Source organism: Melospiza georgiana, chromosome 3 (assembly GCF_028018845.1).
Source record: "Melospiza georgiana isolate bMelGeo1 chromosome 3, bMelGeo1.pri, whole genome shotgun sequence".
In the NCBI taxonomy this organism is placed as follows: Eukaryota; Metazoa; Chordata; class Aves; order Passeriformes; family Passerellidae; genus Melospiza; species Melospiza georgiana.
This window is the reverse complement of record NC_080432.1, coordinates 39,495,957-39,520,147: the sequence shown is the minus strand read 5'-3', so window position 1 is coordinate 39,520,147 and position 24,191 is coordinate 39,495,957.

The following is a 24,191-nucleotide window of genomic DNA, read 5'->3' as shown; positions in this document are numbered from 1 at the left end:
TAACCTGCTGATGATATGGACTTCTGTTGTCATTTGGATGTGGTACATATTCACTGTCTTAATTAATAGTTATGGATGTTGCATGACATGGTGTTAACACCCTATCTGAAAATAAAATGAGTACTGACATGTCAAGGACTTGGCTAAAAGGTGTTTTGATTTCTCTCTGATTAGTGCTGGATCTCACTGTTGATTTGTCAACAGTTTTAGCTTCATCAGATGAAGCAGAAAGATGGGCAAGGGCAGGTTCTGTTTCCCACAGCATCCTGGGGCTGGTACCAGCTGCACAAGAGGTAAGGCAAGGTTAGAAGTGCTCTGAGGCAGCCCAGGTTCCAGCTAACCACTACCCACCACTCCTGCTCAAACCCTCCTGCTTCCCACATTCAGTGGGTGGCAGAAAACATAGATTATTCCCACATTCAGTGGGTAGCAGAAAATGACAGCTACCCCACTCCTTAGGCTGTTGGCTGAGACTTGTGGGACTCATGCATTTGAAAGCTTTATGTGGGAAAAGGAAGTAGAGACTGAAGCACTCACACCCTAGGGAAATGCACAGATAACACCTCTGAGGACACAGCAGCATGTGGAGCCCCATCACCAAATTTTGTCAGAGATCAACTCCTCTTGGACTTTAGTGATGTCCCTGACCCGAGGGATGTGTTCTGTGTGTAACATTTCAGGGGCAGCCCCTCAGTGAGGCAGACACAGCCCTGTTCTCTGCACGGGTCACAGAGCGAGTGAGACATGAGGAAGAGGAAAAGGAGGAAGGTTGCCCTGCCCTGGTGAGCAGGTGCTCTTCTTCTTCATCAATATCATAGCAAGTACCCCAGGAATATTAAGGCTGGAAATTGAGGAGCTTTAACCTGCTTAAGGCTCTGGGGCTCTTATGCCTTTATATACACTCGTGCAGACAAGAAGCAAGTAAGACTTGCAGCTCAAAATACAGATACAAATAATGCTGACGTTTGGTAAACAGTTCCTGTCTTCTGCTATGCTCCTTTGGAGAGAAAAAAAAACAGTAAAAGAGAGAAAGCAAACAAAACTCCCACAATTTAACTTTGCTACAAGATTTGTCTTCCTCCCCTTAGAAACATTAAAATCCAAGTACATGCCAGTAAAACGTTTTCAAGAGATGGTACTCAGTACATAAAAAGCTAAGCAAATAAACTTCAAACATCAGAGTACCAGATCTTAAAGCTTGGAATTTAAAACTGCAAAGTGCACAGAAATAAAACCCTTGCGGACATGCTAAAATGTCTAATTCATTATTATTTCAAAAAAGATTAAAAAATAATTTCTTAACATTAAAGTGCAATCAAGCACTGAAGAAATTATTTAAACTTTCCATAGGAAAAAAGCACACTTTAGAATGCTGCAAGGGTATTGATGGCTATTAAATATTTACTTTTCTCTCTAGCTCACACTAGAAAGAGTAATTTGTATTTGGCAGAAACTGGCTGCAATTACATTAGTCAATCCAAAAGCCCAACTTGCTCATACAAAATGCAAACAAATTAGTTAAAATGGTCTAATTAGCAGACTGTAAAAATGCAAAGCAAGGCTGGCATAAAAAATGTGTGCTAGACAAGTATACTTTTACAAAATAAACAGAAAGGCAAATATGAAATAGTCTAATAAATCCTAGCTAAATGTGACTATAACGTGAACCCAAATATTTAGGGATTGCACACTTTAAAGAAAAGTGTGGCTCTTTCTATGGGCTCTTAAATATTTTCTTGCAACCCACATTCCATCATGAATACATGATTAATACCGCAGCTGAAGTTCTGGGATTTCAGTTGAGCCCATGGAGCTGTGTGAGGGCAGGTTATATATACATTTTGTGTGAGAATATACACAAACACAGCTCCTAGTCAAGTTAATCAGAGTGCAAGGTAGCTTTGGAGCACACAAAGAATATAGGATGTGGCCTATGGAAGGAAGGTCAAGTCGTTTCTTTACATGTAGTGTATTTGTTTTGTTTCCACAATTAAGATAAATAACTGGAAGCATATGGAAGTGTGGAAACAGCTTAGATAAAAGATAAAACATGTTTGCCCTATGAGAAGTATAAACTGTGGGCATTGTCCATAAGGACTTAGCTTACTGGCTGAAAAGAACCACTACAAAAACTCTATTACTGTGGTCACTGGTATATAGGACCAGAAAGGGCTTTGGCATCTTTTGCTTCATCACACCCCTGCAGTTTTTTAGTCTGTGGGGTTTTAGCTTTCTGGTTTCTACACTATACATAAAATAGTCTCTGATGGTTCATAACCTATCACATGAAAGAAGCTGTTGTGAGGTGATGATGTGAATTTGTCTCATCACACGCTCCCCTGTCCTTCAGCACAGTGGAAGTCACATTCTTTCTTCTTGCCTCCTGAGAGATGGCAGAGGATGGGTGGCTTTGGCAAAATAGTTAGAGATGCATTGAAGAAACAGTAACCATGAACCTCCAACAAAAATGTGATGTTATTTGGCACAAAGAACCTGTGTGCAAAAGCAGAAGTGTTCTGCCTACCCTGAAGAGGAGGTCACCCAGTAGAAATCATGCCTTGGCAAAAGCAGAGCAGTGGCCACGAGGTGTGGTCGTTACAGACACTAGAGCTCAGAGGGGCTGACTCAGTTATTTCACTGAAATGCTTTACTGTGGCACCTTCACTCCCCCGTGCTGCCCTCAGAATGCCTCTCTGTGCCAAAGAGGTTCAGTCCATCACTCTCTCTCATGAAGGGCATTTATTTGGTGGGATGAATGTCTCTGCTGGTTTCAGTACCACTGGAGGACGAAGGTATTTGTGAGTGTAAGAGCAGAGCCCTGTGGGGATGGACTATTATTTGACTTAGTGCTTGACAAACGGCTTTGAGAACATGCAAGGTAACAAGCTACATCACAGAAATGGTCTTTTCCACTTTCTTACCCATAGCCAGATATTTCCATCTCACAAAATTTTCTTCATATTTAGAATCTTGAATCCAACAGAGCTCCCTGGTGATGACTGGATCAAACAAGGTTGTTGGATATATGAGGAAGAAAAGGAAGTGCAGGCATCAAAAAGGACATTTGAGAGAATCAGAGCTTGGCGTATGGGGAAAGAAGTCCTATCATGTGGGAAGGCTTCATCCTGTTGTAAAGAATCTCCACTATGTTGTCCCAGTTCTGTAGCTCCACGTCATGGGTGGCAGACAGGTGACAGGATGGCTGCTCTGTCTCTGCTATGCTCATGCTGAGATCACAAAACCACAGAATAATGAGGTTGGAAGAAATCTCTAACGTCATCAAGTCCAACCTATGCCCTAAGACCTCAACTAGGCTATAGCCCTAAGTGCCATGTCCAGTCTTTTTTAAACACATCCAGAGATGGTAGGACTTTGAGATGCTTGAGTGTGTCCTGAGGGCGCAACAAGGCTGGTGAGGGGCTTGGAACACAAGCTCTATGAGGAATGTTTGAAGGAGCTGGGGCTGTTTAGCCTGGAGAAAAGGAGACTCAGAGGTGACCTTATCACTCTCTACAACTTCATGAAGGGAGGTTGTAGTCAGGTGGGGATCAGTCTCTTTCACCAGGCAGCAACTGACAGAGCCAGAGGACACAGTCTCAAGCTGCGACAGGGAAGGTACAGGTTGCATATTAGGAAGAAATTTTTCACTGAAAGAATAATAAAGTACTGGAACGCTCTTCCCAGGGAGGTGGTACCTAATTACTGTGATTGCTACCTCTTTGAAGGAGCCATGGGACTAAGGACCAAAATTCAGCACAGTTCTCCAGGCTGGTGGCTACAAAGCTTGGCGTCCTGTGTTTCATTGCTGCATCTACAGTAAACTACAGCAAGCCCAGGTGAATGTATCAACTTCCTGCCTGGTGCATGGCTTTGTTCATTCTTCCCTACATCTGCTGGCTGCTCCATTATCCCTTAGGTGCCAAATACCAGGAAAGGCATAGATTCCTGAGTTTTTGCAATGTTCCTCCTAGAGTTACTCACCCCTTGCAAGTGATTCACTGGAGAGGCAGATGAATCTGAGCAGAGTGTGTTTAGCCTGGTGCACCTCAGCCCACCAGAGCAGATCTCTCCCTCTTATCATGGCATCCATGGTCAAACAGCCCAAGAGGGGAAGTGGCATGTTTCCTGTTCCCTAAATCTGCTGGGAGTAGCAGTGAGTGTCTGCAAACCAGCCTCATACATAATTCAGTCTGATTTCACAGAAAGCTTGTCTCCAAACTCTACTGACCCCAGTGAAAAAACTCCTCTAGACTCAGTGACTTTAGCTCATGCACAGGTTACATCTGGTTGCTATTTTTTGTGAGAGATCAGCACTGGAATGAGAGAAATGATGCAGACACTGTATCTCTAGTAAACCTGCATAAAGAGATGCGAGTAGTGAGGAGAGGGTTGAGGTCATCCAGGAAAGGGTAACAGGAGATGTTTTATGGGGACTTGGGTGGATGGGGAAGTGAAGACAAAGACACAGGGAGGAAAAGTGGTAGAGATGAGAACTGAAGCAGAAAGGATGTAAGAACTACATCAAGAAATAATGTGTAAAGAAACTAAAAAGGCAAGTGACAAGGAACACTAATTGTCAATTTCATTGCCTGAAATAGTGTCTGTAGCTGCAATATGACAGTGCAAATCAGACCTGTTTCTTAGGCAAACACAGCATGTTCACCATGGGGGAAAATTGTGAGGGGACCAAATAAGGAGGAAAGAACAAATGGTCAGTTTTCTCAGTGAAAACAGGATACTGCTGGAGACCCACAGGAATTGGGCTGAGGCCTGTACTAACACTGTACTGCTCAAGATAGAAAAATGAAAACTTATGTGAAGAACTAAAGAAAAAAGCCCTCCTGATACACACCCTTTGATAGACATTGAGGTGCTGGAGTGTGTCCAGCAAGGGCAAGGGAGCTGGGGAAGGGAATGGAGCACAAGTGTGATGAGAAGGGGCTGAGGGAGCTGGGGGTATTTAGCCTGGAGAAAAGGAGGCACAAGGGAGGATTTTATCACTCTCTACAGCTGCCTGAAAGGGGGCTGTAGACAGGTGGGGGGCAGTCCCTTTTCCCAAATAATAAGTGATAGGTCAAGAGGAAATGTTGCACCAGGGGAGGTTTAGACTGGATATGAGGAAGAATTTCCTTGTGGAAAGGGTTGTCAAGCAGCAGAATAGGCTGTCTTAAGGACGTGGCTGATTCATCATTCCTGGAAGTATTTAGGTGACTTAAGATGTGGCACTTGGGGACATGGTTTAACAGTGGATTGGCAGTGCTGGGTCAATGGTCAGACTTGATGATCTTATAGGTCTTTTCCAACATAAAAGATTCTGTGATTCTATTATTCTGTGAGTGTCTGGGCAATAAAATAATAGTCAATATATTCTATATCAATAATGACAATGCATGTAGGGAAAACAAGCACGTCTACATGGCCGTGATCACTAAATTAACTATTTCATCTCAGGAAAGACATCTTGGAGAGCTTGATAAATATGTCAGCCCTGTGTTCAACTGCAACAAACACAATTAAGAATATTAGGAAAATATTGGAGAAAAATCAGAAACTATTCTGCCTGTGGTGTACAGTCACATAATCTTAAAAAAAATATGGTTAAACCTAGAAAAATACACTGAAAGACAGAGAGGATGGTCAGCTGCATTGATCAGATTCTGAATGAGGATGTCTTACAGAGTGTAAGGTGTCTGTGTGGACAAGAAATGACTGAGGGTTAACATAGAATGTAATTTCTTCAGGAGACACAGAGAAGGTAAATATGAAATATTATTGGCAATATATCACAATGCAGAAACAAGTGGTACACAAGATATTACTAGGGAACAAACCAAATGAAAGAGAGCTTTATTTTTCACAGATTAGGTAGCTGAAGTGTGAGACTCATTCATGTCCACAAGTTGTTGCAAATCCTTAAAGATATGAAAATTCAGTAAAGACAGTAAATTCATGCAAGGCAAATCCTGAAACATTTACTGAATGCAAAGTCTGGGTCTATAACAGTAGCAAGTGATGAACCACTGCGTAGTTTATTTGGTTTTCTGGGGACAGAATATTGGCAAAAGCTGTTTTGTTGTTTTGTTTTTTCGTTCCAATATGAATGACTTTTTGATAATCTCTAAAAAACTAGAAGGGCTTTTATCTTTGCAGGGAATACAGAGCAGCTTTAAGGAATCTGAACTGAGTAGGATGATGTTGGGTAAAAAGCTTGATTCATTTTTTCCTGAAGAGAAGACAGCTTCTTTACCTTTGGCTCTGAGGTAGCTCAGGGAACTTGCTGTACCAATCTCACATCACTCCATGTCCTACTTTCACCAATCTTCTTTCCTTTCCTGATTTCATTAACATTCTGCTACTTGGGAAAAAAATGTGGTCTAAAATTACACACACACACATACAGGATGATGAAATAAACTCTGGTTCCCTAATTCTAAAACACAACAGTTTTTCCTTCGTGACTGTGGACCAAGCAGATCCAGAATTTGTGAGGAGAGCATAATTTATTCCAGACTCATGTAGCAGTAGTTTATGTTCTTGAGCCTTTGCAGATGTACAGTCACTAGAGAGCTGTCTGCTGACAGGAGTTTTTACACACATTCCATCTAAATCAACACTCCAAATGCAACACTGAAGGTGCAGTGAGCTTGTGTGGATTTGTAGCACTCCCTGGAGGACTCTGTGTCTAAAAACAAATAAACATTTCACAGTTCTCAGTAAGTGAAGATTTTCATCATTTTTGATGCATGCAATATTGACTGGGGTTCTCATTTCAGTATTATTCAGTATTAATTTCTGTGCTATTCTACAGCTAATAAGTAATTGGAGAATAACTTGCAAGTGAATGGCAAAAGTGAAAATAAATCTTTCTCTATTTAGCTGCTGCTTTTTTCATTATAAACAAGGCAGCAAAATAGCATATTCATAAGCAAAATGTTTTTCATACTAATTTAGAACTATTGCAAGATATTGATATTTTATCATCAGAACAAGTAAAAAGAAGGCAACTAAACATTTAGTTTATTACCTTATATGTGTTTAGGTTTTGTATACTTTATATGAATGTCACAGGTTCAGTTGTGAAATGTTAATTCTGAACATTAATTAATTGTATTAATTGTTACAAGCTGTTAATTTATGTGGAGATGACAATTTCTAATGATTGATCTAAAATCAGTTAATACAAAGGAATGACTGAAGATCTCAAATTTATTCCTTAAACAACAAGATGCTGTTTTTAGAATGAAGTCACTATGAAATGTTTCTGAAAGGCTGGTCAGGATCCACCACTGAAGATGCAGAATTGCAAAAATATTGCTGGTGTGAGTGGCCAGTGTTTACACAGGTCTATGAACAATAAATAATCTAGATAAATTAACAGACTAATTGTGAAATGGTTATTTCAGTATATGGATAAGTGAAATGCACTTATTTAATAGTTCTTTATTTGATTTCCAGGAATTTCTGTAATGTGAACCACTATAATTAGCTATCCAACTTCTATTTAAATATGATACTGCTCTTTTACATCTTGAGGCTCTTTACATCAAACATAAATATCAGTAGGTTTACACTATGATCCAAGCACAAATAGTTTAACATAGAAGCAGTGGCATTGTGTCCCTTACTCTACAAACAAGATTTTATACTCTGATGCAGAGGAGTTGTAGAGAATCCTTGCACATGGTCTGGGCAAAGGGAGGTAAATATTTAATGTGAGACATGGCTTTCCATTTTTTTTTCTGTAATATAAGACATTAGGCTACAGCCAATTGAATAATGTATAGGATTTATTAATATATTTTTCACAGCAGCTAATCAAGCACTTCAGGAGTACCAATTCATTTGCTGATATATTTACTGTTACTTTTTAACAGTACTTACAGGTGTGCAAATGGTCACCAGCAGCAGTTCTCTGCCTACCTCCAAGTGCCTTTTAGGTGAACAAAGCTCCCTAGAGCAGCCTGTCCTCCCCGTGGGCAGTGGCTGGTGTGTCCTGCTCAGGCTGGAAAGCTGGATGGCTGTTATAATGAAGGGACAAACAGCGTTCCTTGTCTCCTGCTGCATGGCACTGGAAGGGATGGGTGGTGCTTTTGGCACCATGGGAATTGTGCAGAGGCACCAGGATTTCCTGAGACCACAGGGCCCCCCTGGAGGTGGGTGGGACATTGCCTTGAACTCCAATGGTGTTGGCATGGCACCTTCCAGTGGCAGTGACTGTACCAGGGCAAGAGTCACCCACTTCTTTCCCTCTGTCTTTCCTTTGGTTGTAGCTTTGGTTTTAGCCAAGGAAAATACAAAAATACAGAGCTCACCAACTAATCACCCACACACAACACGCCCCCCTGCTCAAAGCTTGCCCTGGAAATGGGAGCAATCAGTAGGGAGCCTGAGTGAGTCCTGAACAAAACAATGTAGTTGCTGTAGGGAAAGCACTGTATTGGAACTGCCTATTGCCTTGGATAGGATGCCTGAGGAAATTGTTTGCCTCAGGATGTCAAGCACAGCTTCTCCTTCCAGCTTGCCACTGGGGAGAGTTTTCTCTCTGCACCCTTCCTTCCTCCCACTTCTTTTTTTCCTTTGTCATTTTTGATATGTGCCATCAACTGTGGAGCCTGCTAATAAATTCTCATTCATATCAGTTTGTCTTGACATCCTTTCTGCAACACACAGATTCAATCATGCCTACTCTCTCAGCAACTTAGAAAAATCAAACACCACTTCTTGGGCAGAAACTGAAAGGAAATATTAAGATTTTGAGCCAGCAGATGACATCCATTTCTATATAGAAACACTTGAATGAAAGACAGTAGGCAGCAAGATGTCACCTGGCTGGGACAATGGGTCTGAAGCAAGTGCTCAGGATGGACATGGAAGTAAAAATGTCTCAGCCAAAGCTGAGGGCAGTCAGGGTGTGGTTTGAGTGCCCAAAAGGTCATGCTCCCACCAACACCCATGCTTTTCATGATAGCCCTACAAACTTTGCCTCTCCTTCTGCCAGCAGCTCTGCAGCTATTGCAGAACTTCTCAAGGCATGCACCACCAGGGCAGCCTTCAGCAAGGGAAGCAGCAAGTGTGCCCAAGTGGTTTTCTTTACTTAATGCAGTTCCATAATTGTGGATACAGTTATCTGTTGGATTCCCAAAAGATTAACCCTGATACATGACAAACAACTTGCCACAGGACACAGCGCATTCCATAAGCTGAAAAGACACCTTATACCACCATGGAGTTGTGGGTCTGGGAGATCAAGAAATACTTTTTGTCTCCACAAATAAGAGTTGGAAGTCTGGAGTCTGATTCAAACTATTCAAGGCCTTTTTTCACTTACTCTGAGAGGGACAAAGTCCTGTTGATGATGCACTTTATGTCTTATCTTAGAAGTTGTGGAAAATTTATGGCCAAATCCTTGTATTCTATGCAGACTTTAGGATACAGAATTAATAGTCTTTTTTATCTTAGATATAGGAACAACTTTTACACAAAAATGGCACACAAGAAATGTTGGTTTATGATATTTGAAATTTATGATATTTGAAATATTTGAATATTGAAAGCATTATATAGCTCTGGGATTCTAAGCCTTTTCCCTTGAAACTGAATGTGGCTGTTCATTGGCTGAGGATAGCAAGTAACTCAGGTACTCTGAGGCCTAACAAACATTTGTCCTAAAAGCTACTAAAGTAACTAGATGCTTGGACAGGCCATGTCCCCTCTGAAGTCACAGAGTTAGGCAAGCATCCACTGGACACTGAGGGATTCCATTCTCCACTGGAGACTGAGGGGTTCCATTCTCCACTGGAGACTGAGGGGTTCCATTCTCCACTGGAGACTGAGGGGTTCCATTCTCCACTGGAGATTGAGGGGTTCCATTCTCCACTGGAGATTGAGGGGTTCCATTCTCCTTCTCTCCCTGTGGAGGCTGAGGGAAGCCAGCAGGGTGTTATGAGTTACTGTCAATGACTAAAAGGAAAAGTGTCAGTCTCCACTATCTATTTAGTATTCAAGTTAGCTCACCAGTTTGGGAGGCAAAAATGCAACATGAAATACATAATGAAAGTGTGAAACACACACACACAAAATTGTTGGCATTTATTTATTAGTGTGTGCCACTCACCTGACTACATTCAGAGTTGCAGAAGGTTAAATCCCATGGCACGGTGCTTTTGCAGAACATTTCCTTTATTTATAGAAGATTTCACACTTGGCTACCTTATCTCCATTGGCAGAATTCCTGCTTGCCCATAACAAGCCACTCCAGGCATATCAGCAAGACCTGAGCCTATATTTAAAAGTGAAAGGGTATTTTTGAATCTTTGCTCTCCCATAGGAAGTCTTGGTGGTACTTCGGTGATTTCTCTGTTACAGTTTCCAGTTCACTTCTACCTCTTGATACATTTCAGGAATATCTTGCTAACAAAATCAACCACCAAAATTTCTCATGCAATCAAAATTTTCTGTTGTATTGTAAAAACAGATGCTAGAGAGAGTTTCTTCTGCATAGAGCCCCCATTTTACTTTCTTTACTTATCTCAACTGTTTCTAGTGCTAATGCATCTGCGTGCCAATAAGGCTTTTTAAATCCCCAGAGCCCTTGGTCATCATTCCAGGACTGTCTTTACTGTCTTTAAATTAGAACAGCTGAGACAATTTTGGTGTGACTCCCCACAGGGACTTCTTGATACAAGACCCAGTCCAAGCTCCAACCCCAAATTATGAACATGTGTTCACAGTGCACCGTTACAGAATCAAAGTTACACATTTGAGCCAAGAACAGGGACCAAAGTTGTAATGTGATTATGCATCCCAAAATACTTATGTGGTGACTGTCAGGGACTAGCAGGATCTTTTCCAGCATCTTACTGTTGTGTTTCATTTAAAAAGAAGTCTATTTTGGAATTGGTGCTGAAAGTAAATACCCGAAGACTTAGGCTTTTTTTTTTTTTTTTTTTTTTTTTTTTAACCAAGTATTTTGCCTTAAATTGCAGATCCTCAGTAGTTGCTCCTAAAAAAGTCTTGGAAGCTGGAGGGGAACTTTCTGCTATTTAGCAATGTCAAAAGAAAAGTTTGTATATATTTGTAAAAAAGGAAGTTAATAGCAGGGAATGTTGTGCCATCTATGTTAAGCTAGACCATTGAAGCCCTTATTTCACCACTACAGTTTATAATTTATTTCAGAGGAGAGTCCTTTCTCATTTATTCCAGCATACACAGATGCCAGAAAAATATTTGAGATATACTCATAACTTTTCTTTTAAACCAAAAAACCCTATGGCCTCAGCCCACAGGAATTGCTTCAATTTAACACTGGAACTTAAGCATAGGAGCCTGATTGTAACCAGGGAAGTTACATCAGGTGAAGCAGAAACAAGACAGTAAGGAATTCCTGATTGCTGGAAAGTTTACTGGACACCTGCCTGTTACTTTTTTTACTACACTGTGGAACTTAGGAATTAATGGAGTAAGAACAAAACAAAGGTCTTTTATTTGCAATTCATGTGAATCAATTTTTAGTGGAAAGGAAAAAATGGAGTGGAGTTTGGGGTTTCTAGCAGTCTTGGTTCTCTGCTCCTCTGCCTGTCCTGCCTGTGAGAATTTGTAGGTGCAGCTCACCTCCTTTAAAATGGCCCCACGTAGGGGCAGCCAGGTTGGACCTCAGCAAAGGGGTGTTTCATATATGAGCTGTCAGCTGCAAAGCAAATTTTTATTACACTCTTTGTTTCTCTAAGCCCTGGTTTCATGCATAGAGTGGTCAATTAAAAAATCCAACCAAAACAAAATCCTCATGGTTTTCCCACTCTCTCCATGGTCAATATATCCACATTTTAAGTAAAAGCTTCTTTTATCACCTCAGCTAGCTTGCTTACATATAATAGGTACTGCTGAGTGGTACATCTGGTTAATGATTATCTTTTACATGTTGATATTAGTACCTGAAGTAGGAACAGCTCATTTCCTGAATATGATTACCATTCTGAAATCTTATGCACAGGGGAAAAAAACCAATTCTATAAATTAAACAAGAAGTTCTGAGAACTTATATCCCCCAGTTCACATCCAGATACTAATGCATCTCATTTACTTTGTTGTTATTCCCTTGAGTTATCTGTGTCATGCAGACCAGTCTTGCATGTCATGTTAACTATCCCCTGAAAAAAGCTAGAAGTGTACTTGTAACAGTGCCCTAAGCGAGCATACAAGGTAGGTAGAAGAACATAAAAAATTCATCACTGTTACATTTCAAGTTGCTGGGATATTTTCATTCCAATAGGACAGAACCCATGTTAGCTAAAGATGGAGCTATAATTAAACTGATATGGCATTCACAATTGCCTCGAAACCTGCTGTAGTTGTCATATGTTTCTTTTCCCCATCTTTAAACTATATGGAAATCAATTATCTCAACAAACCAGCTGTAAGGACTGTATGCCAACCACTTACACTTGAAGTGAATAAATTATTTGAAATTCATTATTGATGTGAACAACTCTCCAAGATTTAAAGCACCAGTCCATTTTCTGTGCAGAGATTCACATGGAATTTTAACAAGTTCAGCACTATCCTCCGTCACAAATTCGTACAGCAAACTGTTATGCAAATAGCTCGAGTCCAGGGATTGGCGAGCCGTGCACAGAAAATTATGCTTCAGATGACAAAGTGCCCGTGAGTTAATGGTTCTTTACATTTAGTGACAAATTTGTTCCTGATTTACCCCAGAGTGACAGACACAGGGTAAAAGGGGGACATCGGAGACTGAAAATACCATTTGTGTGTCAAGGATGTTAGCAACCTGGAGTGGTGATAGGCACTGGTGTCTACAGGATATGAAATTGAGTTGATGTGATGTCATTTTGGCTCTACTGTAACCTGGTTATCTCTTGCCAAGACTTCATGTATGATTAGTCAGCTCGGAGAGGACAGCAAGCCTTATCAGGCACACTTCCTGACATTCCTGTCAACTTAAGAAACGTGGTTAAGGAATTTAAGATGAGGTGTCACATCTTCATATCAAATCCCATTGAGTCACCGCCTACAAGTTTGAAGACTCCTTCTAAAAATATTAATGAAAAGGAAAAAGGAAGTTTGGGATGGATTTGACCTTGTAGTGCACTTTTCATGCTACATCTCTCTAAGTTAGTGTCTTTATTATGCATATATTTTCTTTGTACACAGAGAAAATAATTGCTGTACAGGCTGTGGAAAAGTAATATCAATTAATACTAATGCAAAAGCATGCTCTGAGTTACCTGACTTCTAGTCTGTAGAATAAGGCAACCTTTTATATGCCTGAGCAATTTTAAAAGATGCTCCTTCTATAAAAAGCTTGCCATCCCATATATTTAACAAGGACTATATTTGGAATGGTTAATAGACAGATGAAAATACTAAGCATAACAATTTTTTTTTCATCTCTTCAAAAGAAAATTTTGTACAATGTAATGGTCGTACTGTATACAGACTCTTTCAAGTTCCTTTTCAAAAGCAAGTTAGCAGCATGCTATTTTCATGCCATTACATTTGTCCAACTGCACAATTTGTGTTAATAAAGGCAGCTGCATTCACTTCCTTGCAGTGGGGCTCAAAGTTAAAATTCATTGCTAAGTCAAAAAGATTCCTGATATTCTGCAGACCAAAAAAATGCATAAACAAGGCACAGTAAAGCGTCTGTCTATAGACCACCATCTGGAAGACTGAACATGCAAAAGTACCCAGGTTTTCAGCCACTGCCAAGGAATTCTTCCAAGAATTTCAGGGCCTGGTAAGGTCCCAGGAGTCTTCTCAGGCAGCACACAACTGCTTCACAACCCTTGAAGAGAAGCTTACAGTCCCAAATCCTGACACAAGTCACACATTCATTCAGTAACAACATTTCTGATTAATCATTATAAATATATCTGTACTGAGTAAGCAATCCAGGGAACACTGACTCTACATGGCACACACAGTGATGTCTCCTTCATTCAGAGATGACCCTGGAGCAATGCAGGCCCAGAATGGTGTAGATAGAGTAAGCACAGCTGAGAACAGATACAGAAGACTGTAACTGGCTGCAAGAGCCCTGTTAAGAGGAACATAAAGCTATAAGTACACTATAACTTCTGTTTTTTCTGTTAATGAGGAGAGCAGCAATAAACTTTTTGCACCTTGCCTTATTTTTTGGTTGATTCCATCTTTCACCAAAAATGTAGCTATTTGGCTGGGTAGTCCTACAAGGGCCTTTTTGCTTTTCCAAAACCAGTTTGCAGCATTTGAAAATGTGTGACCTGAAATCCTGCTTCCAAATTTAAATGCACAACATCATAAAACACAGGCAGGAAGAACCAGTGGAAACACTTTGAACAGAGCAAATCACTTAGACCTTTAACTCTGTCTCTTTTCTCATGACAATGAAATGGTGAAACAGGAGCATCGGTGACCTGCAGGTTCAGCCAGCCAAGCCCATGGAGCCCAGAAATGTCCTCTGCTTGCCTTGATGACCTGTCCAACAGCCAGAACAGCTTCTCTTCAGTAAACAAATGGTAAGTCATGAATCTTTTTGTGCACAAGGATAAGCAACCTGCCCTTTACCAAATTTTCATGGCTATTTCAGAGTAGACAGGGATAAACATAAAACAATGGGAGCTTTAACACCTCAATTATCTTGAGCTGAGTTATGGAAACATTTGTTAATTCAGAGAGAAAACATTTACTGCTGATGTACAGCCTTCAACCTGAAACTCTGTAAAACTTTATTGACTACAGAGTTTAGGAATCATCTTCTGAAAGTCTCCTGTGGAACAATAATTTAATTATGTAGATCTCTCAGTCCATAAGCAAGCATGAGAAGAGAACAATTAATGTATTCTTTAGAATAGAATATAATTTCCAAATTCTTTAATCTAAATGCATCCAAGAATACCCCTTGATCTCTCCTGCTTGCATCTGACAGGTGAGTTGATTTTGATTGAAACATTCTGATTTTTCTGGAGATAAACATCAACTTTTTAAGACGCTAGATATTTTTGTGTTAATATTATCCTTAATAGGGATACTCAACTGTAACCTACCTCTTTGTCAACTACAACATGAAAATTTTCACCAGAAAAATGGGTAAGCACAAGGCCACTGTCAATGCCTTCCAGTCCCAGCCCCAAAGCAAGACTGAGAAAAAAAGAGTTTTCACACTTCTCTTACCAGTAGTACTCTAAGCATGCTTACACCACCTGTAGCTGCCAAGGTACACTGTTCCACACAGGTCTCAAAACCAGCCACCAGTCTAAAATAACCCACTGGTATGAGCACACATCACCGAGCTATATGTGTGCTGTGTGCACATAACTCCCTGGCCTTCATTCTAATTAAGTAATTAAATCAACAGATGCTTGGCTGGCAAATGATGATGATCCCTCTTTCTGAAATTGTCTCAAAGAAGAAGAAAGAAAGACTTTTGGGAGAGACAGAAGTTTCTCCTGTAGATGTTTCTGTGATAGAAGCAAGCAAAAAATCACATTACAGGACAGTGATTAAGACATGGAAGGTGATGAATGTGGGAGAAGAAAGTTCATTGCAGTGGAACTTCGGTCCAGGTTAAGATTAAGTTCTCCGAAATGTTAGAGCCTACACATCAGGTGTTTGGATTGTGCATTGCTCACACTGCCTCCACAGCCAAGCAGGAGAGACAGGCAACCCCAAAGGGCAAAACCCCTCCTGGAGTGAGAATTTTCCTAGACCAGAGGAAGGGATTTCCTCCCAGTCCTGACCATGGAGCATGTTGTAAGGTGCCAGAACAAACTATTACCCTATATTTCAAGGGCAATTTTTGTATATGGACATCTGGCTTGGGCTTATCTCTTACTCTTAAGGTAGGAACACTTCTAAGAATGGCAATGATACTTCTTAGTATTTGCATTTTAAAAAGTACATTGATGGGATAAAGTAGCTGATGATCAGAGCATAATGCAAGGCCAGTCTTTGGCACTCAGCTCTGCAGGAGACAACATTAAGAGCTTATATTGACTCCAGTCTTATTCTTATTGAGGCCACTGGAAGTTTTACTACAGATGCCAAGGAAAAGAAGCTCAGGACCAGATCACAGCAGCCATCAAGTCCTTGCCAGTGTCTGGATGGAAGAGACACTTGCCTTTTAACCTTGCTCTTTTTATAAAATTTATTTTCCTTTATCTGGGAAGGAAAGGAATGTCCTATTTACGGGACATTTTTATTTCTATTTTACCCCAAAATTTTTCTGAAATAGCTCCTTCCTCTACCATTGGCCTCAGCAATTGCTTGTGCACTTCTCTGTCTTCAGATAACATTGAAATTTCAACAAACAAAGAAACCAGCCAACCAACCAACCAACCAACCACAGAAATAACAAATAAATGAATAAGACATGCTGACTTTATGTGTAACTGCAATAGGTCCACTGAGCTCAGTTGCAGTCAATGGGAAGTGTCATGATAGAAAAGAGTCCCTGCTCCAACTGCAATTTTTTGCTGATGGTCAGGGACAAAGAAAATAATTTTACTTTCTTTCCAACACACTTGCTCTTCACAGTAATGAGTCAAATATGAACATTGACATTGCATTTCACTGAGGTGAGATTAGAAGATGCCAGAAGAGGGGCCCTTCTACATGAGACATATGAAAAAACAACCAAGCCAGAGGAAAAATGGTAACAAATGGAAAATTTATGGGGATAGAGAGGGAGAAATTTAAATTTATTGCTAAAATATGTACATAGCATCTATTCAGGCAGGGATACATATTGGAATATGACCTTCTAAATATGCAGCTTTGCCTTACCAGAATTACTTTGATTGTCAATTATCCCTTTTGAAAATGGGTGGGAGTGCCACACTTCTTTGCCTAAGAAGAGAAATAAGTTATTATACATTATATGGTCAGAAGCTGCCCTGGAAATCCCTGTAATTAAATGGAGAGCTTGCTTTGTAGACTCCAAAAGCTTTGTCTTTCTGGCTCCTGCACTTTTCTCTGGCAAAGGCTAGCCAGAGCTCTGGCAAAAGGACATTTGTTTTTCTACAGATGGGAAAAGAAAGAACCTCAGGGTCATGGCCAGACCTTATTACGCTGTTATCCATTCCCAGCTCCTGATTTCCTTGCACAAGGTCTTTCAAGGATGTTTACACCCAACCCATCCCCTCTGGGAATGTCATCCTCGTGTGTGTGCCCCGTAAAACACACTAGTTCTTCCTTAACAGTCTGGTCTGCTGTTTTTGCTGGGCCTTTGACAACGTGTCATGTCCCAAATGTCACTGCATTATCCTTTCGCTGTGTTTGGGGTGCCAGTGTCAACTGCAGGCGCCTCTGGAAGGATGTGCCTTTGATGGGCAAGGACAGGATGACTGACAGCAGGCCAGCCTTCTGTCAGAGCTCGGGTGGATCACTGCGTGGTGAGGCTGCTCTGCTCAGTGCCACCTGTCCCCTGTCCCTGCCATGCTGGGGCATTTCAGCCTTGTCAGGGACAGATTACAACTGCTCTTGGTGCTCTAGGAGCAGCAGCAAACCTACTGCTCATCAGTGAGAGACAACTCCCTATTTAGGCCACTAAAAAAAAATAAATTGAATTCTATCTGTCTCCCTGACTATCTGTATATTTACACGTACATGCACATCCTCAGCTAGTTGATTCTTTGGTAAAAAAATGTAAACTTTGAATAATTAATATGTAAGGCCTGATTCTTTGGTCATTATTTTTTCTGTCTAAGAAGTAAATGGGAGTTTTCCTACATACCAGCCCTACAGATTAAGCCCAGTTATCAGCAGCTCTGATTTGGATACCTGCAAAGTTTTAACATGTTCTAGCTTGTCAGTCTTACACTTAACATTCTGCTTTAAAACTGAAGATATGGCTGAGGGTAATTAAGAAAATATTTAAATAGGAGGATAATTATTCAAGTAATTTGTTTTTTTTAAATTAGCAATATGCTCTTATCTGTTGGCCTAAAAACTTATGTGAAATTTTTGTACTATTCAGAGAAGTCATTCTACCACAGTCTTAAGTGAGAGGGTTCATTTGCATTCACTGATCATCTCATTACATTTTGCCTGTAGTCCTTCCTGTAATTTCAGCTGGATATGCTATTCTTCACTCTTAACACCATGGGCAGCGGGGCACAGTATTACAAAGGTGGTGCTTCTCAGCTGCATCTGACAGCCAGTGAAACAGTGTTCCATTTCTGAATATGTGAACCAACGACTAAAAATCTCAGGGTTCCTGATTTCGTGCCTTTTACACATTGTCTTCAATCTATTTTTAGAAGTTGTGAGGTTTTAGAGGCATCTCAGCTTTAGGTTTTAATACGTGTGTCCATTATCAATGAGAAGGTTCCTTCTAACACTGGCTTTGTTTTTTTCTTTCCTTTAGGAAGAAAAAACTCTGCTTTGTGAAACTTCTTATGGAAACAAATTGATTTATTGAAAAAATGTCAGGAATCTTCACTCAAGATAGCAGTGAAGGCAACAGTGAAATATATCCACTTCTGTAAAACACTTGCTATCTTCTCAGTCAGCAAAGTTCTGTTGGTTTGGAAAGGATGTCAGCCTTTCCCCATCCCAGGGACTTCCACAGATGGAAATTCCCCAGATGGAATTTTTTATTCTGTTACAGAGTGAAACTGATGGCTACAACTGTGGTTAATTTGCAATGAAGAGTGCAATTCTGGTTTTGCACTTTTCTTTATTCTTTCTTCCTTTCTACCCTTGGATATCATCTGCTCATGTTGTCTCCCTCCACTTCTCAGCTTTATTTGCTGTCTCCTTCATTTTCCCAGTTTTCTGCTGACTTTCCATTGCATGCTTCCTATCCATAGACCCATCTCTCAAAGACAGTTTTCAACTCTAAGTTTGTGTTATTACTGCATGACAAAATTTTGTGTGTTAAACTACGCCATCAATTTCTGCTTTAACTCATCCCTGCTGATACAATCTTGAGATGTTTATGACTTCCTTAATCTCACAGAACTGTTCTCAATAAACTCTTTGCTGAGCTTTTCTCATCATGACCTTCATGTATCCTTGGAGAGATTGAGACATCCTCCCCACCACAAAGTCATGTTTCTCTTTGTTTTTCTAGTTCTCTCCTTGTGTCTCTTTTTCACACAGTCTTTTTCCTTAAACCAAATGTGTAACAATTAAGAGTCAACAGCTCAGAAATTTATCTCTGCTAGGTACCATTCTACCTTATGTTCATCCACGTAACCCTGTAGCTTAGCCTGCCTCCAACAAAAACCCCCTTGTATTTCCTTAAACATTTTTGACCTCTTCCACACTATCTGTGCCACAATTTTCTCTGACACTGAGACTTGTAACTGAGGACAGTCCTTGACTTTCCAAACACACATACAGCCTGCATTACACTTCTGCCATATCTGTCTCCAGAATATGTGTAAAATCTCTCTATTTCTGACAAAATCTCACATCTGAGGGAGCTGGGCCTGTTCACCCTCAAGCAGAGATGGCTCAGAGGGGATCTCATCAAAGACTATCAGTATCTGAAGCAGGGGTGTCAAGAGGAGCCAGGCTCTTCTCAGTGGTGCCAAGCAATAGGAAAAAAGGCAATGGGCAGAAACAGATGCACAGGAAGTTCCATCTGAATATGAGGAAAAATTTCTTTACTGTGTGGGTTACTGGACGCTGGAGCAGATAGTGCAGAGAGGCTGGGGAGTCTGTCTCCCTGGAGGTATTCAAGAGCTGTCTGGACACAGTCCTGTGCAATGGGCTCTAGGATGACCCTGCTTGAGCAGGGAGGCTGGACTGGATGACCCCACTGGTGGTTCCTTGCAGCCTCAATCATCTGGTGATTCTGTGATCAAAAACTCTGAACCATTGCCTGCTTTGACACCCACTGCACCCACTCTCCTCCTCTTTGGCTCCCCTGATATCCAAATCCTGGCTTCTGCACACAAAGCCAATTCTCATACTTTGGAGTCTTTGTCTTAAATCTCTTCACCAAAGTCCTCCTCCCCCATATCAAATTCCAGTTGTTCCAGAGCCCAACCAAAGCCTTCTCAATTCTCCATCCTAATGTTTTTGCATTGCTCACACTGTACCCTATTGACTGCTCACTGCCACTGTCTTCTCTCTATTTAATATTGCCTCTGAGCAGGCAGTGGGTGCCTGAAATGCTGTTGAGAGTCATTACCGACTTCTGCTTTGAGCACAAAAGCAAATAATGATTCATGGCATGGTTATTTGATACATAGGAACAGTCTATTTACATACTGATAGATGGCTAATTTGTTTCATACTTACTGGTAATAGTTCTGCTTTGCCTTTTCACATCTCTTTCTCCATTTCACCTGATCAAAGCATCTCTGATTTGTGACAGGGTCTCTGGAGACCTGTGACTTCAGAGAGCATTCTGTAAATTTTAAGCAACTTTGAAATACCATATTATTAGGTAATAAAACCACAAGTTTGAGTCATAATTTTAAATGCACTTAGTATCTTCCTACATTTTTCACCCTTTCCCAAAATTCTTCCATAGTATTTTGCCTTAAATAACTACTTCTCTGTTGGAAATAATTATTAAAAAACCCATTGTGAACAGACTAAAAATGTTTGTAGGTGTATATATTAAAGATATATACTATAGCCTAATTATTACAGGAATTACTACTCTGATTTTTGTGTAGTAATTATTAATAGCATAAATATGTATTTGGTCAAAGTTTTTCCATGCAGAGAGTGCAGTGCATTAAAAAGTTTATAGAAAACCTTTTCACTGACATAAAATTTAACAAACACTAGAGAGAAACTCTAGTTCACTTCACTGTTCAAAGCAACTGCATGGTGTTTAGCTCTCATTTAATGCTGTTTAGAGATATTGATTGAGCCTGGCCTTACTGTTTGACTGGGGCATCTCTGAAGGCAACGTTTGCTCGATGTGTTGAACCCACAGCTTTGACATGGAACATGTTTGGTGGTTGCCCCACCAATTTAAGCCATTTGGAAGGAGTCAGTATGAGCAATGAAGTAGGTAGTGGGAAAGACAATCTCTGGGTCTAACAGTATATCACTGCTAGATAATTTTTCAGGATTCAAACAGTCTGTCACAATCCAGCTAGGAAGAGACTTGCTTTTACAGCACCATCCATAAGAGAGTATTGCTGTGTCGATGGTGAAATGCACACACAGATGATTAAGGACTGATATCTACGAATAGGGGAAGATATCATCTGCTGAGGCACTGGTAATGATGAGCTCTGTGATAATCTGACAGACTCGAGATATCTGTGGCAGCTTCCTGGAAGTGAAATGTAGTGTGGATGTGGTGGCTGTATAGAGATCTGAGATAGCCTGTGATTCAAGAGGGGAGGGTCTCTGCCTCACAGGCATGGCTGTGTAGGAAGCCAAAAATGTGCTTCCCAGAGCAATGCTGGGGGCAGGGGACTTTCTGTATGGAATTTGGTGGCTTCCTGCTGCTAGCTGTCTTACTACCCAGGTTTTAGGGAGCCCATTGGACTTTCAAGTTCTCTTATTGTTATTTAGACACAACTAACAGAAACATTTCCTCCTTTTTCCCCTTCCCATTCACTACATATCTGACTGAAGGACGGTACAATGTGCTCATACACATTCATCCTAAAAGAGATATTTTGTAAAATACATAAAAATGTTTTGCTCTAGAACACGATGGAACAGCTTAAAAATTTCTTCTGGTGAATGATGCAAAATATTCTGGAGTTTATTATGTTTTCACTCTCTTGTGTTTTACTAATGATATAGAAAAAGGCGACCTTCATGCTGTTCCAAAAGAGATTTCCACAGAGGGTCCCATAAAAAGTTGCTTAAAACTTATGGTATTTCACAATACGGAAAACACTGGCTTCATCAGTTGCATGAACCAAATCCACCTCCAATATGATAAACATATCTGAACAATTCCTTGGCTTGCTTTAGCTCAACATTCATATTGTCAGTAATTAGGGTATGAAAAAGTTTAAAGAGTAAATCACAAAATACACAGCCAGTTAAGTACCATCCCCAAATTATTGTTTCAGCTTTCACATAACAGCTGCCCTGCCACTCACTGATGCTCTGCTTACTCCTGCCTGGACAACTCTTCACAGCCACTTCCAGCAGGATAAGGAGCAGAAGATTCTTGAGAAAACAGAAGCGCAGATGAATGTTGAATATTGCAACATAAACTTAGGTCTTGGGGTTGGTTTTTTTTGCCAATTGCTTTCTTTCTGTAAGATGGGTATCTCCATTCTGAACTGTTTGTGTCTATCATTCTTCAAAGCAAATCCCATTTACTTTTGACATTCACTCTCTGTAGGCTCACTGCCTGACTGCCGCCCACCTCATGGCACACCTTGGTAGCCCGACACTCCTTGGATACATTGCACCATTGTCATTGGCATCCAAAACTCCTGCTCTAATCCCATTTTCTCCATACCTCACTTTCCTCAGCCCCCTGTGTCTTCTGCCTTCTGCTACACAGCATGTGTGGACTTGCTGCCCCGCACACATCCTGCACTGCACTCTGCTCCCCACACCATCCCAGCCTTTGGACAGCTGCTCTTGGTTTCTCTAGTTCCTGCCTGCTTGTTTCTCAGTCCTCTTCCTGGGGCTCCACGATCACCCCACCATCCATCCATCCATCCATCCATCCATCCATCCATCCATCCATCCATCCATCCCTCCACGCCTTCATGCCTCCATGCCTCCATCCCTCCCATACCGGTGTCCTGCTCTCCCTGCCACCCTGCAGAATGCCATGGGTGTCCTTATTTGCAGCTGCAGTTTCCTCCACAGAGCCTTCCTCCCCGGCGTGCCACCCAGCCCCCAGCTCCCCTTGGTGTTTGGCACTCAGCTGCAGCTCGGGTTTCTGCATATTTCCCATCAGGGAATTAAGCTCTTCAGAGGCAACACATGCCAAATTTTTTTCTCACTAACAGAGTGCTCTCTCTGTATGTTTGATCCTCATCAGATAGGACTATAAATACCTGAAATACTGGACAAACTTGTGTGACCATTTTTGGATTACATAGCCTACAGGATTAGACTTCTTGCAAGATTTCCAGAACTTCCTGGTTGGCTGAGTGTAAATATTTTAAAAATAACATCTTACAGAATTTCAGTGTTTCTGTTTCCTCTATTGGTTAAAAACAGGAAATGCAGAAGCATGTGAATCTAAGATTTTAGTAAACTTCAGAAAAATAGGTTCAGAGAGAGAGCACTTTAAAAAATAGAGGACCGGATTAGAAGGCAGTTTCTATTTTCACCTAAACCAATCCATCTGCTTTAACCATCCTTCAAAAAACCGACCAGAGTATTTTGCATATTTGTAATGTCTGACGGAGATAATAAGCAGAGAGCAGGCTGGTTCCAAAATAGGCTCGTGCTCCTTGTGTAACCTGGTGAGTGAACATCCTGACATGCAATTATTTGTTTTTTCTCTCCTTACTAGTGCAAAACATTTGCGTAGCCAGGTTTTAATTTATTTCCATTTACATTGTTACCTAAGGACATTTCTTATCGGAGAAAAGCATTACCGTTCGAAAGAGCATTTTCCCCCTTTTAATAGCTGCCTGTCCAGTGCTAGTTACCTTATTGCATATATAAAGTTAGGGCTGTTTCTTCTCATGTGTATCACTGATCAGCACTGAGTTTCATCTGCCATTTTATTGCCACTTCCACAGCTCTAAAAAATGAGCACCTAACCTTTACCTTATCATTTATTCCTCTGAAAATGTATTCTGCAAGTCTACCAGTTAACTCCTTCCCCTCACAGTAGCATCATACTACAAGCTCAAGCAGAGCACCACCATGGAAGACATTTACTTGCAATATTTTATCCTGTTTTTCCAATTAGCCTATTGGACTTTAATTTTTTTAAGCTTTAGAATTATGTTTTCCTCTTTTTATTCTCACTTTGAAATTTTAAGGCTTACATTTCAAAGAACTTGAACCCTCCTGTCCTGCTGCCTTTTCTGACGTAGTATCCAGCCTTGCTAAGTTGTGTAATGGGGACAGTGTAAAACAAGGACAAAAGAGAAGCTCTGCAACTTGTACATCCATTATTGGTTGTGGTTATAATTTCACATTCTTCAAACCAGAGAACATTTAATATCTGACACTATTTCTGCTAATTTTCTGAGGCCTGGTTCAGAAATTACATATTGTCTACCACCTGCTACAGAAGAAGGACATTATCAAGGATGTGTACAAAGCACAGCTAAAGGTTT